This window comes from Schistocerca piceifrons, chromosome 3 (genome assembly GCF_021461385.2).
Source record: "Schistocerca piceifrons isolate TAMUIC-IGC-003096 chromosome 3, iqSchPice1.1, whole genome shotgun sequence".
Lineage (NCBI taxonomy): Eukaryota > Metazoa > Arthropoda > Insecta > Orthoptera > Acrididae > Schistocerca > Schistocerca piceifrons.
Window position 1 is genome coordinate 519,290,360 of NC_060140.1, and position 14,513 is coordinate 519,304,872.

Here is a 14,513-nt window from a genome sequence, read left to right on the forward strand (position 1 = left end):
AAATTTAGCATTGGAGGGCAGCGTGGAGGGTAAAAATCGTAGAGAGAAACCAAGAGATGAATATACTAAGCAGATTCAGAAGGATGTAGTTTGCAGTGGGTATTGGGAGATGAAGGAGCTTGCACAGGATAGATTAGCATGGAGAGCTGCATCAAACCAGTTTCAGGACTGAAGACCACAACAACAACAACAACAACAACAATTTTATTCTTTCTTTGCTCTCTCAATCAAAACCCAGTATTTTACCGGGTATTAAAACGAAACACCCAACTAGTATGCACCCCAGATTGGTTGTTTTGGGGAAAGAGACCAGACAGCGTGGTCATCGGTCTCATCGGATTAGGGAAGGATGGGGAAGGAAGTCGGCCGTGCCCTTTCAGATGCACCCCAGAGTCAGAAGTCTTGATCTCTGGATCTCACACTTATCGCCCAAATACGACTACAGTCCGACCTTTGTACTTATTGCATGCCGCAGTGGATCTTCAAATTAAAGATCACAAAGTTTTTTCTACGTCTGAATTGTCTGTAATACTGCTCTACAACTCTCCTGAGAAGGAGGATATTGCGACTGCGAAGGACAGAATATGGTTAACCTAGAAAACGAGAGAACCAAGAATACCAAGACAACAGAGAATCTCGGAAATCATCAAGAAAAGAAGGAGCGTGTTTTTCTGGTACATTCTTCGGCTGCACCATGTGAGGCTAACACAGCATATAGTACAGTTTCTGGTGATCGACAGAACCGAAGTACGCTGCATCCAAGAGAGGCAAAGGCTTGTGGAAAAAATGGGAATCCAGGAACCACAGATACACAACAGACTGATTTTTAAATAAAAAATTCGGGCTTTCGCAGGTTTCGACGAGAGAATAAGACCCAGAAGAAAATCAGCTTGAACAGAAGATCGTGTTATCTTCAGACGGCCAACATGAAAAGATGAAGAAGAAGCAGTACAAAATACATGTTACTCTCTTATTCGCCCTAGCGATATACATAATAATTCTGTGATGATGTTACAAACTTTCAGGGGTGATGGAGAAGAGTAAATGTATCAATTTGACGTAACGGACCATAATCTGGAAACGACCGAGTCGAAAGTTATAACCAAAAATCGTTCTGCTATCTCTGACAGTTGACCACTTGTACTGCATGCCTTTTGCTTTCCATATTTTGGGTGGAAGCAGTACGGACCAAACCATGAAAAAAAATTCCCGTAAAGATGGACTCTAAAGTGCATACTTTAAGGGCTATGAGCACTTGTCCATCTTCGTTACTATAACACTTCTCTACTACAGAACAAGTGCTCGCAGCTCTTAAGATATGCAGTTGAGAGTCCATTTTTACCAGACAATTTTTTATTTTTACTCTGTCATACAAAAATATGGAAATCAAAGAGCTTGCAGTAGAAGAGATCCACTGTCAGAGGTATCAGAATGATTTTCGAGTATAACTTTCGACTCGGTCGTTTCCGGACGTGTGTTTCTTACCTCAAATTGATATATTAACCTTTCTCCATCATCCCAGAAAGTTTATAACACCGTCACGGAATAACCCCTTATATTCTACATCTACATCTACATTTATACTCCGCAAGCCACCCAACGGTGTGTGGCGGAGGGCACTTTACGTGCCACTGTCATTACCTCCCTTTCCTGTTCCAGCCGCGTATGGTTCGCGGGAAGAACGACTGTCTGAAAGCCTCCGTGCGCGCTCTAATCTCTCTAATTTTACATTCGTGATCTCCTCGGGAGGTATAAGTAGGGGGAAGCAATATATTCGATACGTCATCCAGAAACGCACCCTCTCGAAACCTGGTGAGCAAGCTACACCGCGACGCAGAGCGCCTCTCTTGCAGAGTCTGCCACTTGAGTTTATTAAACATCTCCGTAACACTATCACGGTTACCAAATAACCCTGTGACGAAACGCGCCGCTCTTCTTTGGATCTTCTCTATCTCCTCCGTCAGACCGATCTGGTACGGATCCCACACTGATGAGCAATACTCAAGTATAGGTCGAACGGGTGTTTTGTAAGCCACCTCCTTTGTTGATGGACTACATTTTCTAAGCACTCTCCCAATGAATCTCAACCTGGTACCCGCCTTACCAACAATTAATTTTATATGATCATTCCACTTCAAATCGTTCCGCATGCATACTCCCAGATATTTTACTGAAGTAACTGCTACCAGTGTTTGTTCCGCTATCATATAATCATACAATAAAGGATCTTTCTTTCTATGTATTCGCAATACATTACATTTGTCTATGTTAAGGGTCAGTTGCCACTCCCTGCACCAAGTGCCTATCCGCTGCAGATCTTCCTGCATTTCGCTACAATTTTCTAATGCTGCAACTTCTCTGTATACTACAGCATCATCCGCGAAAAGCCGCATGGAACTTCCGACACTATCTACTAGGTCATTTATATATATTGTGAAAAGCAATGGTCCCATAACACTCCCCTGTGGCACGCCAGAGGTTACTTTAACGTCTGTAGACGTCTCTCCATTGATAACAACATGCTGTGTTCTGTTTGCTAAAAACTCTTCAATCCAGCCACACAGCTGGTCTGATATTCCGTAGGCTCTTACTTTGTTTATCAGGCGACAGTGCGGAACTGTATCGAACGCCTTCCGGAAGTCAAGAAAAATAGCATCTACCTGGGAGCCTGTATCTAATATTTTCTGGGTCTCATGAACAAATAAAGCGAGTTGGGTCTCACACGATCGCTGTTTCCGGAATCCATGTTGATTCCTACATAGTAGATTCTGGGTTTCCAAAAACGACATGATACTCGAGCAAAAAACATGTTCTAAAATTCTACAACAGATCGACGTCAGAGATGTAGGTCTATAGTTTTGCGCATCTGCTCGACGACCCTTCTTGAATACTGGGACTATCTGTGCTCTTTTCCAATCATTTGGAACCCTCCGTTTCTCTAGAGACTTGCGGTACACGGCTGTTAGAAGGGGGGCAAGTTCTTTCGCGTACTCTGTGTAGAATCGAATTGGTATCCCGTCAGGTCCAGTGGACTTTCCTCTATTGAGTGATTCCAGTTGCTTTTCTATTCCTACAAGCTAAGATACATTTGGCGATGAGTATATACTTTGATCTTTCTATGAAAGTAAAATTGCCATTTAAAGAAACCAAAAGTTGTCTGTATTATTTATAAGAATACGTTAAGTTCTCTTCTACAACCGTACAAAACACACGTGCCTGACTTATTCGCATTACTGATCTAACTTATAGATCAACTCACATTTGGCGACAGCAGTATTTCGATGTTTGTGCACACTTGTAAGTCATAACGCATTCCTCAAATGAAGAGCCCCAACGTTATTCCCACGTCTGAATTGTCTGTCTTATTTACCATGTCAAATCAACACAGGGCCTAAAGCACACCTTCTCAGATTTTCTTGAAATTTAGCACAGGTGTAGTGTTGGTGTAGAATTAGAAAAATATGAAATTTTACTTTGAAGTGTCAACTCGTTTCTGAATTATAAATCTGTTAAGTTATTGTTAATAGGCCCAAAAACAGGGAAGGGCAGTTTATAGAATTGCTGTAGAAGCTTTCCTAATTGAACTACAGACCCGGGACACACCAATTTACAGCATTTTTCATGCCCTTTCCTATGATATACAATAATTTGTTGGTTAATATAAGAAAATACCTTTTAAAACAAAATTTAAATTTAATATTTTTTATGTGGGCTAGAGTTACTCTGTTGAAAAACACCCTGGAATGCTGCTCATGAACTGCAGCACAACAGATCGAATCAGCAGACTGATGTACAAATTTGCAGTCATAATGGATAGGATAATAACAACAGTGCTCCTGCTGTCATACGGCATTGCGTCCTCAGCTCGTGATCTCGGGGTGGCGTTCTCGCTTCCAGAGCACGGGGTCCCGGGTTCGATTCCCGGCGGGGTCAGGGATTTTCACTTGCCTCGAGAAGACTGGGTGTTTGTGTTGTCCTCATCATTTCATCATAATTCCTGAAAGTGGCGAGTTTGGGCTAAGCAAAGGTTGGGAGTTTGTACGGGCGCTGATAACCGTGCAGTTGAGCTCCCCACAAACCAAACATCATCATCATACGGAATCGCACCCCAGACGGTAATTCCAGGCGTAGGTCCAATGTGTCTAGCACGCAGACAGGTTGGTTGCAGGCACTCAACTGTCCTCCTTCTAACCAACACATGGACATCGCTGGCACCGAGGTAGAACCATCTTTCATCAGAAAACACGAGAGACCTCTACCCTCCCCTCCAATGAGCCCTCGCTTGACACCCATGAAGTTGCAAACGGCGATGGTTTGGGGTCAGTGGAATGCACGCTACAGGGCGTCTGGTTCGGAGCTATCCTTGAGGTAAGCGATTTGTAACAAGAGTACTTATGCCACTGTGGTGCGAGCTGCTGCTCGGATTGCTGCTGCAGATACGCCGAACACGATGATCTTCGCTTTCGGTAGTGCCACGTGGTAGGCGGAGCCTGATTTTCTTGCGATCGTTTGTTCCCGTGACCACCGCTCCCAGCAATCATGTTTAGCGGCTACATTCCTGCAAAGATCTTCTGCAACATCACAGAAGGAATATCCCGCCTCTCGCAGCGCTATTACACGATCTCGTTGAAATTCAGTGAGGTTTCGATAATGGCTTCTTTGTCGTCTTACAGGCATTCTTGGCTAACATCAAGTGACCACGTCCAAAATCAATGGTAGCAAACGCTCACGACTCTTACAGTGTGTATTTAAAGCAAACCTGATTTGCATCATCATTTAAAAAATAGGACGATCGATTTCCTTTGTCTTTGTTCCCTAACGGGAGCTTGTGCTCCATTTCTAATAACATCGTCGTCAGCGGGACGTTCAACTCTAATATTGTACTCTTCCTTCCCCCTTTCCCAGCGTTTTAAAATCATCCTGAAGAACTGAGAGTGCAGCCTTCGAAGCGCGTAAAGCTCGAAGCACGTAAATGCAGTCGACTACGGAAGTACGGAAAGTTGGAGAGAGTTGCTGAAAAAAGCTGCGGAGGCAGGTTATGACTCTTTCCTTGGCAGCTCATTCGGTTAGGCGATTGCCCAAGAACAGGAAGCGTCCGTGTTGCATTCCCACTCCAGCTAATTCGACAGATATTTTGACTCCCAGTCGTCTGTCTTTGAATTTCACCCTCACAGCACTACACGTATGTCCACCAGCGTGATAGTTCGTCACAATTAATATTCAATTACGGGATGATTTTAATAAGAAACACGCAACACGGACGGTCAACAGCTCAGATCCAAGTGACTGGGCTGCTCTAAAACGGGGATGTGATGCTGATGAGGTGTCAGGCTTTGGGGGTGGGGGGGATGTGAAGACCGCAGTTTCTGTAGTAAAAATCGCGGCAAAGTGGCAGTCGAGAATCTGGCGTGTTTACATCTTAGATGGGTGTGTGTCAGCCGTCTTGACAGCAGCAGAATCGTCCTAGTTTCGGCACTGACCGACAGATGGCGGTACTTTAAAATGAGTACGGTCAATTTGGCGTCTAGCCATGGGACGGGGAAACTCGACGGCCGGCAAGCTGGCTCATGGCGGGCTTTCTCCGGGCCGCTTTTAGCATAGAGCTAAAGTGAATGTATGAAGTGGAAATAAAAAAAACTGATCCCAATGTGGCACAAAGGAGTTTGTAGGCTCATTTAAAAGCAGAAAATTAGCCGGTTGTGCTCATATAAAAGCGCCTCCAGTCGCCCTTGTAGTTTTTGAATTATAATAAATTGAATATTTTAATTATTAAGTAAGATTGTAAATTGAGCACCTTGGAGATGCTTTGACACAGTTTTACGAACGAAGTGTCAAATGAAAGGTCTGAATGAGTAGTATTAAGATATCTATGTAGCTTTTTTACATGTTTTAAAAATTCAAATGAGGAGCTGTACGCTATTTTTGTAGTTAAAAATGCAGAATTTTGATAAATAAAAAAAAGGAACTATAAAGATAGCGACAGTACGGAAAAGTAAACATAAGGAAATAGGTAATACAATAATAATATCAGTTATTTATGCAATGAAAGTATTTTAAATAATGAAAAGTTCTATACGAAGAACACATAAATTTTAGTACTATGAGAATAAGATCCTGTACAAAAATTCTGATGATGAATCTGAATTCAGAGGAAAAGTTCCGTCTGAATAGAAGTGATACATGCATTTTATAATATCTATATTAAGTCTAAAAGTAAATTTTATGTGCAAACAAACTTGATTTGACTTCAAAGTGTTCAACTGGGGGCTTTTAAGGGTGGCCATTTTCTGTGGTAAGCAGTCATTCGGTTGAGTTGAAAAGGGTAGCACGTGTGATTGGCAAAAGTCCGTACACGAATTGGACTTAGAATATTTTCGTACCGCGAAGTCGTGTCGAACTTTAACTCTGAACAACCGCTGTGGGACAGTGATTTCAGCTTGCGGTTGGACTTCGGATTGTGTTTGGTTTATTATTATTATTTTTTTTTTCGAGAAGTATTCTCCGCTCGGAACTTTGTTCATCTTGGGATTCCAGCTATTTTAAAAGAAACATTAAGTGAATAATTACTGAATGATTGTGATTAATATTTGTGTGGCGCCGTTGAACTAACTCGGAAAATATCTGAGGTCAAATCAAGAACACTTAACAGTATTTCAGTCAAATCTGTTCTGAAAAATTTAAAATAAACTCCATTTAGTTGAAACTGTGTTGTGTTCACTAAAAATTATTCCTGCCTGCTAACATTTCTTTTATCAACTTGATACTAATTTAAAATTACTGAGGATAGTGCAGCGGATGTGGTTGGCATCCCTCAGACCTAACGTAGCCAATTTAATTAATAAGTCCAACCACATTTTACGGAACCCCAAGGGGATGCAGGCTTTGTAGGTGCTTGGGCGATAATTGTTCTTTATTTTTCGTGCGAGAAGCACGTGGGAGCTCGAGCCATCTAGATAAGTGACTTTGAACTAAAATTATTGTAATCACCCAGTGCAACCAGTGTGTTTCTCCCGATCTTGCGCATAGAGAGAAACCGTAGCACGTCGCAAATGGTTTTCACGACCCAGCGGAGCTCGCAAATGGGTATTTCTCGTCAGTAGTAGCTCGCATACTACACATTGCAGCCAAACCGGTAGTTTTCTTGTGATGGCGCCAGGTACTACTACACTACTGGCCATTAAAATTGCTACACCAAGAAGAAATGCAGATGATAAAAGAGTGTTCATTGGACAAATATATTATACTAGAACTGACATGTGATTACATTTTCAGGCAATTTGGGTGCATAGATCCTAAGAAATCAGTACCCAGAACAACCACCTCTGGCCGTAACAACGGCCTTGATACGCCTGGGCATTGAGTCAAACAGAGCTTGGATGGCGTGTACAGGTACAGCTGCCACGATACCACCGTTCATCAAAAGTAGTGACAAGCGTTTTGTGACGAGCCAGTTGCTCGGCCACCATTGACCAGACATTTTCAATTCATGAGAGATCTGGAGAATGTGCTGGCCAGGGCAGCAGTCGAACATTTCTGTAACCAGAAAGGCCCGTACAGGACCTGCAACATGCGGTCGTTCATTATCCAGCTGAAATGTAGGGTTTCGCAGGGATCGAATGAAGGGTAGAACCACGGGTCGTAACACATCTGAAATGTTATGTCCACTGTTCAAAGTGCCGTTAATGCGAACAAGAGGTGACCGAGACGTGTAACCAATTGCACCCCATACCATCACGCCGGGTGATACGCCAGTATGGCGATGGCGAATACGCGCTTCCAATGTGCGTTCACCGCGATGTCGCCAAACACGGATGCGACCATCATGATGCTGTAAACAGAACCTGGATTCATCCGAAAAAATGACGTTTTGCCATTCGTGCACCCAGGTTTGTTGTTGAGTACACCATCGCAGGCACTCCTGTCTGTGATGCAGCGTCAAAGGTAACCGCAGCTGATAGTCCATGCTGCTGCAAACGTCGTCCAACTGTTCGTGGAGATGGTTGTTGTCTTGCAAATGTCCCCATCTGCTGACTCAGGAATCGAGACGTGGCTGCACGATCCATTATAGCCATGCGGATAAGATGCCTGACATCTCTACTGCTAGTGATAAGAGGCCGTTGGGATCCAGCGTTCCGTATTACCCTCCTGAACCCACCGATTCCATATTCTGCTAACAGTCATTGGATCTCGACCAACGCGAGCAGCAGTGTCGCAATACGATAAACCGCAATCGCGATAGGCTACAATCCGACCTTTATCAAAGTCGGAATCGTGATGGTACACACTTCTCCTCCTTACACGAGGCATCACAACAACGTTTCACCAGGCAACGCCGGTCAACTGCTGTTTGTGTATGAGAAATCGGTTGGAAACTTGTTTCATGTCAGCATGTTGTAGGTGTCGCCACCGGCGCCAACCTTGTGTAAATGCTCTGGAAAGCTAATCATTTGCATTTCACAGCATCTTCTTCCTGTCGGTTAAATTTCGCGTCTGTAGCACGTCATCTTCTCGGTGTAGCAATTTTAATGGCCAGTAGTGTAGCAACGCGGAATCTACAGGATCGGCAGATAGCGAAAATTGTCGTGGCGAACAAGGCCCTAAGAACTGACGACAAGCAAAGAGAAGACAACTTTACAAAGGGACTGAGAACTCGCCCTACGGTGATCTGTAAGCTCGAAAGAAGTTGCAGATGATGCGGAACCTTTCGCAGGGTTACAGAGCGCGAGATACGCCAGCCACTTGTGACGCCGGCTACAGACGGCCGGCAAATTTCCGGCAAGGCTTCCGAGGAATAGGCGCGGAGCACAACGCCGGACGGCAGACGCCTTGCCGTTTCTGAAGGCAGCCTGTATGCCAGAAAAACAAGTAGTACGAGCATGGGCGTCCGCAGAAATTTCCCAGAAAGGAGGGGGTGGGGGAAGGGGAGTGGGCAAGATTCAAAATTTGCAAGCTTTGATTTAACTGATTCCGTGAGTTCGAAAACGTTTCACAACCAAGGAACTAAATTTAGCCAGAATTACATAAAAATTATTGTCTCTCAAAAGATTGGTCGTTTATCTACATAGTATTTCTCAAAAATTTTCAAATGTGTGTGAAATCTTATGAGACTTAACTGCTATGGTGATCAGTCCCTAAGCTTACACACTACTTAACCTAAATTATCCTAAGGACGAACACACACATCCATGCCCGAGGGAGGACTCGAACCTCCACCGGGAGGACGTAGTATTTCTAGGGCACATTGCTTTCATACCTGTACAGTAGGCATATTTCAATATTACATGCAAAGAACATACTTTTATCTAATGATCTTATGAATATAAGTATAGATTCTATCTTTTTGAGTCAACAATCTGAAATTATTTCCGATCAAATCCAGGATACCTAACGAATCGATGCTAATAATAAATCCGTAAAACTTGTCGTGTCTGTGTGTCTGAACACGCTTCTCCAAAACTACTAGACGAATTTTCATGGAGTTTTCGCAGGTAACTTGAGTAAATCTTGGGCGCCGTACAGGCTTCGTTTCATAAACATTAGATTACCAAAAAAAAAAAAAAAGACATCGTAACTGAAAGTTTTATCGATACTGATATTATAAATTTAAAAGTAACTCTGTTATGTTTTCATGACTAACCTCCCGAACGGATTTCGATGAAATTTGTGGTACGGAGACAGCCTGAACCCTGATGAAGAACAAAGGCTGCTTTAGAAAGTGTGGAATTCAAGATATTTATTTGAAAAATATTACGCGAAATAGGGAAAATACTTGCTCTTTGAACAGTTATTAACTCTTTGACTTTGATCTTTATCATAGTTGTAAAATTGTTTTACTGGTTGATTTGTGCTACGTCATACGATTCAAAGTAATGTAAACAATGTTTATATAATCTTCGCTGCGTGTAATATTGCTTCCACACTATTGGTTGCAAAATGTGCACGTTGTGAAATGTACAGCTATTTCAGCAGCAGGATGCATAAATGTGGGCTTGTGTCCATGGCTCTCTGTACACACTGCTCGGCAGCTACATTGCATGTGCCGACGCATCGTGCGTTTAGACAACTTGGGAGAGGAAAAGCAGGGTGCACATCACGGGCTGTGTTTATCTGAACAGACAGATGCGTGAGGCCAGCTGATGTTATTGCAAGTATAGCAGCTTACTTAATCCCCATCACTCATCATAACAAAACTATTGATATACACGTGCAGCTGCAAGCAACAGCTAGTTATGAAACGAAAACATCCACAAAAGTAATTTATTCATACCCGTAATGTTAGGCTCAAACTGAACATTAAAAATCATGAACGGGAAAAGAGTATTCTGTGGATATCACCAGAAATGGCACATTAGTGCCCCTTGAAGTGGAGTAACAGGTAAGACACTTTAAAAGAAGTATTTTACTAAACCTTGATGTCAAGTATGACACTTTTTTTGCTTATAAAACTTCACATTTGTTAGTGTTAACGACTTATTGCATTTGTTTCATGATTTCTATGTTTTATTCTCAGCTGGTATAACTGACATTGAACGTTTTGTCGTTTTAAAGCTATATAATATTGGGTTGGATAGGTAAAGTGTAGCACAGGGCCAATAAACAACTATATGAATGGGGGAAACCTCAAAAGTCATTCTCAAATTGATCGTTAGAATGTACATTTAGCGGCCTAGGACTACACCATGGTAATCTTCGTCTGTGCACTTTTTGCAGCATACGAATTGGAATGCAGTAGTCCTGTGATTGCATGTTGCGGACTGTTGCACCCATAGATTTTGAGAAGGTCCCAGTCCCAGAGAGCAAGTGTTTTAGAGATCGAAACTGCACACTTTTTTCCCTCTCTTCTAACGCAGGTACCTCTTTTGGCTGATGTACCGAGATTAAGTATAAACGTACACTTTTGCAATATAGTGTGGCTGTTTTCTTCGGATTGTATTACAGTTGCTCTGGCATGTAAACTGAACACAGTCAGCAAGCCACATGTTTTATCACAAACAAATGGTAAATTACTGTTGTGATTCCGTCGTGGATCAAAGCAGGACCAAAGTCATGTAACGCCGGCCGGAGTGGCCGTGCGGTTCTAGGCGCTACAGTCTGGAGCTGAGCGACCGCTACGGTCGCTGGTTCGAATCCTGCCTCGGGCATGGATGTGTGTGATGTCCTTAGGTTAGTTACGTTTAATTAGTTCTAAGTTCTAGGCGACTGATGACCTCAGAAGTTAAGTCGCATAGTGCTCAGAGCCAAAGTCATGTAACATATATTCTATCTTCTAAAGCACTGCAACATAAGTACATCTAAATGCGCACATATACTTCAGTAGACATAATGTTACATTTTATTACACGGCAAGTCTCCGAGGAGCAACTGAAGCATACTTTTCAGTTCCTTCGTCAGGGTGCAGGTGATAGATGAGGCTCCTATGATCAGAAAACAGTGCTAGGACAAATAGCCTGTTAATTTCACTGCTGTTACACAAATATTTCTTCGATCTTCTTAACGTTGAGAGTGTTCTCTCAAGTGTATTTGTGGATAATGAAATTGTGGCCAAAACTTTCAAGTTACAGGTCATATCAACCAAAAAATTACATTTCCACTTACAAAATTTATTTTCTGACCTTAACCCAATTTCGACAACGTGGAACATACGGAAAGGAGTAGAAATGGATTCTATGTCAGCAAAGTGTTCTTCAGTCCACTGTTTTAGCTAAACTGAAGCTAATACAGAAATCAGTGGCTTATGATTCACATATCTGCCACGAAGCTGCGCTGCTACGTCGTTTAATAATGGGATGTATGAGGTCTGTTCAAAAAATTCCGGAACTTTGTGTATAAAATTTTTCTGCGCTTGCCTTTTACTTATTGTGCACGGTCACCTTCGAAATACTCTCCTCCATAATTGATACACCGCTTACAACGCCGTTTCCACTTCCGAAAGCTGTCTTGGTACGCATATTGCTGGCTCGAGTGAAGCACCGTCTTTTTCTTTTAACTCGTCTATCGTTGCAAATCTTCGTCCTTTCAGCTGGGTTTTCAACTCTAGAAATAAAAAAAAGTCCGCAGGGGCCAGGTCTGCAGTGAACGGAGGATGAGGCACCACAGTGATTTCTTTCTTTCTGTAATAGTCATGCACAATCAGGACTGAATGTGTGGGTGCGTTATCGGATGCAAGAGCCATGAATTGTCTCGCCTCGTTTCAGGCCGTTTCCTTCCCGCAGGCGTCGCAACTCGTACCGATAGTAACAACGATTAATAGTTTCTCCCTGTGGCGCCTACTCATGATGAACCAGACCTTCGAAGTCAAAGCAAAGTATGGGCATGACTCTGACACTCGACCCGACCTGACCACCTCTCTGGTCTTGGAGAACCTTTCCTGACCCGTTGTCAAAGTTGAACCTTGATCTCTACATCACAGCCGTAGACCCACGTTTCGTCACCACTCCTGATTTAAGGACATCTCGTTCTCATCTGCGCGATCCAAAGGTCTTCACAGATTGCGAGGCGAAGGTCCTTCTGGTCTTGACCCTTAACTCGTGGGACGAACTTGGCGGCAACACGATGCTTTCCAAAATGCTGTGTCAGGATTTCATGACATGATCCAACCGAAATCTTACATTCCTCTGTAATCTTTCCGACAGTCAGTTTTCGATTGGTGCGCACAATTTCATTGATGTTCCTGACATGAGCGCCGTCGGTAGATACCGAAAGGCGTTCTGAACGGGGGTCACCTTTAACTTCTGTCTGGCCATTTTTAAACCGTGTGATCCATTCGTAACACCGAGTACGCCCTAAGCACTCATCACCGTAAGCTTCCGGCATCATTTGGTGTGTCCTGTAAAGATTATCTTGAATTTGAAGCAAAATTTGATGCAGAGACTTTGGTCCCCTAATTCTGCCATCTAGAAATTCGCAAAGTGTGCGACACAACGGTCTACACAGTACAGCACTGAACAATAACGGACATACGGCAATGAAACTTCCGGCAGTTCATATTAAACACATGCATGTGCAGAGATGCCAACCGCATTTCGCTCCAACACACCACTGTCGCGGAAATTTTTTGAACTGACCTCGTACATATTTATTCTTAAATAATCCTCTGGATTATTGGCCTCATATGGTAGTCCCACATTTGATCTATGCCTCTACAAGGGATAAGTAGTTAGATTACAGCTTCCTCTGCTATCACGTTTATTTCAGAGAACAGTCCTCTGAATCTACATTTTCACGTATTGCGCTCAAGACGTCACAAACATAGTGTTGCTCTAATAGATCACTGTAGACTTTTTGAAGTGCTGTGCTTATAAATAAAGTTATGAAAACGTGTCATTATGTACAAGAAGTGAGACCAGACGCACAAAGGAGCTGGCTGGCGTTAGTCGACGCATATAGATTCTCGCTCTCTTTCAGCATTTCCAGAAAGTACAAGATTGGAATATAAATTTTGTTAAATATTATTAGTGAATCGTGTCTTTCAACCCACAAAGTTTCACACATGGACAAAAGATTCGTCCTTCTGATACGCCATAACAAAACTGCGAAAGTAACTCTTTCTTTTAGAATATTTGTATGGTTTGAGAACGCTGAGGATACTGTGCCTATGCAATTTCGAAATGGCTGAACAGAGCAAATATGTACACAAAATGTGTATAAATTTAGCTTGAGGAAACCTTTCCCAAATTAAACTTGCGCCCCTCGCAGGTATCCACTCATTGCGGACGCCCCATTATAGCCCTGCCCACACGAAAATGACACATCAAATTTATATCTTTCAAGGTTCATGATCACTATCGCTAACCCTACACCTGTTAACGTCACGGTCTGGAACAAAATCTAAGAAACTTCCCTAGGAACATAGTTGTTATTCCGAAATGATCTTCCAACGTAGCGTAGACACTGCAACATTTGCTCTTTCCTCGATATATCGAGGCTTTCATCTGCCAAAATAGAAAAATGCTATGACCTGTTTTCTTACTGATTATTTTTTCTTAAAATAAATATCCACAAATGGATATTATATCGTTCCGGATGCTCGTACGCGTGTAGAGTGCGTTTAATGGCGCGGTTTATATATGCTTTTTGAGTGTCACATCTCCTCCTTTCACACGCATTCTAAGTATCACTCTGACATTATCGTCATTCCAGCCTGATGATAAAATATGGATGGTTTCTACTACGGGGCAAGTCTTTGTTGTATTTTTAAGTGCAAAGTTCATCTAACTGATGACATCTTCCTGTATGTGAGTAAAGTTAGCAACAGAATTATCAGCTACCAAGACATTCATTTTATGGTAATGACTTTGTTCGTGTTTCCTAACCAGTTAACATGGGGTTTCTATTTTGTAAATTCCTTGCATACAAGCGCATTAAGTTTTTCTGACTACCTGGATTGCCAGGTGTTCGGTTTTTTACCGAACTGTTCACTTTTTCAGTCAGTGTTCGATGTTTTTAGAATTCCATTTTATCACTAATTTCTTTGTTGATATGCAAACTCTGGTCAGTGAAAATGTGGTGCGCTG